Source organism: Barbatula barbatula, assembly GCF_947034865.1.
Source record: "Barbatula barbatula genome assembly, chromosome: 3".
Lineage (NCBI taxonomy): Eukaryota > Metazoa > Chordata > Actinopteri > Cypriniformes > Nemacheilidae > Barbatula > Barbatula barbatula.
Genome location: NC_136764.1, coordinates 9,255,107 through 9,261,106, shown reverse-complemented (window position 1 = coordinate 9,261,106; position 6,000 = coordinate 9,255,107).

The window sequence follows — 6,000 nt, the reverse complement described above, 5'->3', positions numbered from 1 at the left end:
ACGCTGTCCTGCGGTAAAATCTACACTGTGCAGGTTATAACCGTGGCTGACTGTGAAAGCATCTCAAACGCCAGCTACGTCTTTGAGACAGGTAAAGATACCTTCACACTGCCATAAGTGAGCTGAGCTTTTACCAGATCCAAGGGGAAACAGTACTACCGTATAGATTAAATGAGCCCCATAGGCTATTGATTTTCTGGAAAGCTGTGTGGTGTCAGATAGCAGAATTGTTCTAGTTTCTGTTGGATCTGTTTTAGCCCTTAAGTCAGTAAATCAAGCTCCTCTATGTACTGTATCATTCTCACTTTTCATAATAGATTCCATAATAGAAACGTTGCTCCATTTGCAGTTTTGTAAGGTTTGACACATTCAACAGGTGCTGTCAAGCGCAAAAAAGCACCATTAAAGAGATCATCCAGAAATGACAAATATATCATCATTCACTCTCCCTCATTCCAAACCTGTATGAATAAAAGAATACAAAAGAATATATTTTGACCATTGACCTCCAATTTATGGGCACAGAACCACATTTGTCAAAATATTTTTTTTGGTGTTCCACAGAAGGAAAAGTCATATTGCTGCTGTGCTTCTGAAACCTTATATCTCCATATTTTGTTTTTTGTTAATGTTGCCATAACTGATTATTATTAGTCAGTCAACCTGTATTTATGTCACTGGGTTTTGCAAATATCTAACCAATAAAAAGTATTGCTTTGACAACACAGTATGCAATCATTAAAAAAAATGATTTCCTTGGATATACAGTATACAAAAGGTTTCAAAAGGACGGCGACGATATAGTAATTCAAGTTTTGAATGATATGAATGGTGAACTATCCAACATTTCAAAATCGAAGACAGTGTTCTCTGAATTCCCAATCTTCTAAAAAAAACTTTATGCAAAGATGCATTACTTGTAAGTGATATCATACGCTTGTCATCTTCAGAAGACTTGGAATGTAACACATTAGTCATACAGACTACTGAAATCAAATTTATGTTGTTTTGTCCAGGTTTTGAAGCCAAACCGCTATTACTACAGTCTGAACTGTCAATTCATAGAAAAAATGTATATACAGTTCTTTAAAAACAGCAAACAAGAATTACATTTGTGACAGGAATTATTGCAAAGTTTTCTTTCATTCTGTGATTTTTCTTTCTTCACAGCACCGTGCCCACCTGCAAACCCAGATGCATACCGTGAGTGTTCCAGTAACGTCATTCTGTACTCCTGGGCTGCCACCAACAACACAGCTTACTACATGGCCACGGCTCAGGACTCGGACGGCAACATACGAGAGTGCATCACCGTGGACACCTCCTGCTACTTCACCAACATGATGTGTGGCAAAAACTACTCCTTTACAGTCAGCTCCTACTACTCTGGAGAACTAAACTGTAACAGTGGAAACACAAACCCTGTGACGGTCGTCACAGGTGAGCTCTATCAACACACACAAAAGATTATCAACACATACAAAAAAGAAACAACCCGTCTACAGACATTTATGTGATTCTTAAATGTAATCCCTATTTTTAATGAAGTGTTGCTATACTTGTGTTAAGAAGTAATGCATTAACAGGGCCAAGGTCATAGGTTTGAATCCCAGTGAGCAAACATAATGTGCTGCAGTCGCTCTGAATAAAATGCATGTTAATGTAAATTTCGGTCACCTGTGTTTCCCGTAGCTCCATGTCTACCGTATAATGTCTACTCGACCCTGGACTGTAGCATTGGCACTGCCGTTGCTAGTTGGGAACAGGTGGAAGGTGCCCAGTCCTACGTGGTGGAGGCCCGCGGTAACCGCAGAGATTTCTACAACTGTTCGTCTCAGGGCACCAACTGCACGATAACAGGTCTGGACTGTGGAGAGAGCTTGAGCGTGTGGATTATTGCCAAAAATGAATTCTGTACTACTGATCCAGTGCTTGGGGAGGTGGCTGAGACAGGTGAGCGTATACGTGCCACTTATGACTGTTGAGTTTTAACTAACTTCTTCAGTACTCTACTAAGTTGTTTGTACTCACCTTGGAGGACCATGTTAATACTTTAGTTTGTAGTAATCACACAGTACCATGGAATGTATCAAAGTACCATACTGATACAACAGTATTTGTTACAAGGGTTCTGTGGCATTTCTCACTGTCACATTATTGTGTCTCTCTCCAGTTCCCTGCCCACCTCAGAACGTGTCCGCTGTGGAAACCTGTAGTTCAACCTCCGCCACTCTTTCTTGGATTACCAGCAGCGGCGCTGTCTTTTATATAGGTGTGGCCACACACTCAAATGGTACAGTCCACAACTGCGTTTCCATGGCAACAGAGTGCGAGTTCCAGGGCCTAAGATGCGGGGAGACCTACGATGCCTATATCTTGGCAACAAACATGAAATGCAACAGCTCGAACAGTGAACATGTCACCCTGAGGACGGGTAGGTGCATAAATGAATCAGTATCAAAACTACTGTATATCAAGTCACATTGAGTGCAAAATTACACAAGGTACTCAAAATGTCTGGACAAAAACGATCCATTTTAAAAAGAACAAATATTATTATTAAATATACGTAAAAATATTATCATACATTTACTTGTTTTTTTTCTAGCACAATTTCAAAAATACATGTCCAATCACAGTACACCACTCAGAAATGAATAAATTCGGAATAATATTTTGCATGTTTACATGTAAATGTTTTGCATAGAAACATAAAAGCTTAGTTTTTGTCTAAAAGTACAAAATACGTGTAAAATTAAATACTACAGAGATATACCAATAATAAATGTATATTATATTTAAATATTTAGATTTATAATGATAAAATGATCAAAATGTATGATCGTAAACCAAAACAATCATCACAAGATTAAATAAATACATGCATAATAATCTTTATTTTTATGCTTAGTTTTATCTTTAAAAATTGTTTATTTTACAATTATATTTTTTTATTTAAATGTTTATGTTTATTTTTTACTCTTAAGAAAAATAAAAATTATTTTCGTAAATCATAATTCATGATATCACAAGAAATAACAACTAACAATTATTTTTGAACAAATTTACTTTTTGTTTTCTGGTCTCATTTTGCTAATTGAATCAGTGTATCGCATTTTAAAGTATAAAGCTCTGAAATGAGGTTTCAGCAAAAATAGCATTGAACACTTAACAGCAATAGATTTAAAAAGAACCATAACCATTATGATACATTGGACATCTTAATCACAATGCGGTAAACTTGAACTTTCGTGTTCACATCTTAATCACAATGCGTCCTGAAAAACACTGCTGGAGTTTGAGGAAAGGAGTGGAGTGGTCCTTCACAACTGTATTTTAATATGGAAGCCCACTTTTCCAAATCCAGAACTCCCATCCACACTATTCCTCATGGAATGTCCTGTTTCACATTGATGTAAAACATGCCCTTATTAGACAGCCAATTCTGATTTGTATTTGTACCTATGTTCCAGCTCCTTGTGTACCACAAAATCTGTCTGCCAGTGTGAGCTGTTCCAATAACACAGCGAAAGTATCTTGGGGGACTAGCCAGGGGGCGGTGCTTTACTCTGTGACAGCCAACAGTGGTAATGGTAGCTCAGCAAACTGCACCTCAGGCTCCACCTCCTGTGTCCTTTCACCTTTGACCTGCGGAGAGAGTTACACGGTTACATTGAGGGCAGTGGGCACCAACTGCAGCAGTGAAGTCAGCGCACCTGTACAGATCCAAGCAGGTAACACAATAAATAACTAATAAAAACCTCAATCAGTTTCATTTTTTACTGTCAAACGGGCAAACCTTATTAATAAAGGCTTTACAAAGTTTTACAATCAAACTATGCCACAATTAATTTTTCTTCTCTTTAGGTCCTTGCCCTCCACAGAATATCCAGTCTGTTACAAACTGTGGCAACAACACAGCGAGAGTGTCCTGGTCCCGAAGCAATGGATCGGTTTCCTCCGTTGCGACCCTGGAATGTTCTAATGGGCAGACGTTTATCTGCAGGACCACCACGACAGGATGTGACATCACTAACATGCCCTGCGGACAGACGTGTAGTGTGAAGGTAGCGGCGGAGGGAACTTCCTGCAACAGCTCCATTGGCATTGGACCAAATATCACAACAAGTAAGAATAAAAGAGACTGTTAAATAATGTATTAAATCTTTCCCCGGCAATGACAAGTTATCAGGTCCGTTAAGTAGACAATGCTTCCCTTGCCAATTTTATGGCAATCCGTATTTATGCTATTATGCCGTAGGTGGCACTGTTACCCAACTTCTACAACAGTACAGCATACACGGATCCAAAAGCAGTAAATACTCCATGCATGTTTGTATCATCGTTCTGAACCTAAAAAATGCTGGTGAGGAAAGAAGTAATGGTGGTTAGAGGTAACTTACAATTATTTTTCGACCTAATTTAAATTTTTTTCTGGTCAAATTTAGCAAATTGAATCAGTGTACAGCATTCTAAAGAATAATGCTTTGAAATGGGGTTTCAGCCATAATAGCATTGAACGCTAAAAAGCAATAGAACCATTACCATTATGATACGTTGAGTATGTAAACTTGACCTTCCGTCTTCACATCTCAATCACAATGCGTCCTGAAAAACACTGCTGGAGTTTGAGGAAAGGAGTGGAGTGGTCCTTCAAAACTGTTTTTTAAATATGGAAGCCCACTTTTCCAAATCCAGAACTCCCATCCACACTATTCCTTATGGAATGTCTTGTTTCACATTGATGTAAAACATGCCCTTATAAGACAGCCAATTCTGATTTGAATTTGTACCTATTTTCCAGCTCCTTGTGTACCACAAAATCTGTCTGCCAGTGTGAGCTGTTCCAATAACACAGCGACAGTATCTTGGGGGACTAGCCAGGGGGCGGTGCTTTACTCTGTGACAGCCAACAGTGGTAATGGTAGCTCAGCAAACTGCACCTCAGGCTCCACCTCCTGTGTCCTTTCACCTTTGACCTGCGGAGAGAGTTACACGGTTACATTGAGGGCAGTGGGCACCAACTGCAGCAGTGAAGTCAGCGCACCTGTACAGATCCAAGCAGGTAACACAATAAATAACTAATAAAAACCTCAATCAGTTAAATTCTTTACTGTCAAACGGGCAAACCTTACTAATACAGGCTTTACAAAGTTTTACAATCAAACTATGCCACAATTTATTTTTCTTCTCTTCAGGTCCTTGCCCTCCACAGAATATCCAGTCTGTTACAAACTGTGGCAACAACACAGCGAGAGTGTCCTGGTCCCGAAGCAATGGATCGGTTTCCTCTGTTGCGACCCTGGAATGTTCTAATGGGCAGACGTTTATCTGCAGGACCAGCACGACAGGATGTGACATCACTAACATGCCCTGCGGACAGACCTGTACTGTGAAGGTAGCGGCGGAGGGAACTTCCTGCAACAGCTCCATTGGCATTGGACCAAATATCACAACAAGTAAGAATAAAAGAGACTGTTAAATGATGTATAAAATGTTTCCCCTGCCATGACAAGTGATCAGGTCAGATAAGTGACAACGATTTCCGTGCCAATTTTATGGCAAACCGTATTTATGCTATTATGAGGTAGGTGGCACTGTTACCCAACTTCTATAACTGTACAGCATACACGGATCCAAAAGCAGTAAATACTCCATGCATGTTTGTATCATCGTTCTGAACCTAAACAATACTGGTGAGGAAAGAAGTAATGGTGGTTAGGGGTAACTTACAATTAATTTTGAGCGAATTTACTTTTTATTTTCTGGTCTCATTTTGCTAATTGAATCAGTGTATCGCATTTTAAAGTATAAAGCTCTGAAATGAGGTTTCAGCAAAAATAGCATTGAACACTTAACAGCAATAGATTTAAAAAGAACCATAACCATTATGATACATTGGACATCTTAATCACAATGCGGTAAACTTGAACTTTCGTGTTCACATCTTAATCACAATGCGTCCTGAAAAACACTGCTGGAGTTTGAGGAAAGGAGTGG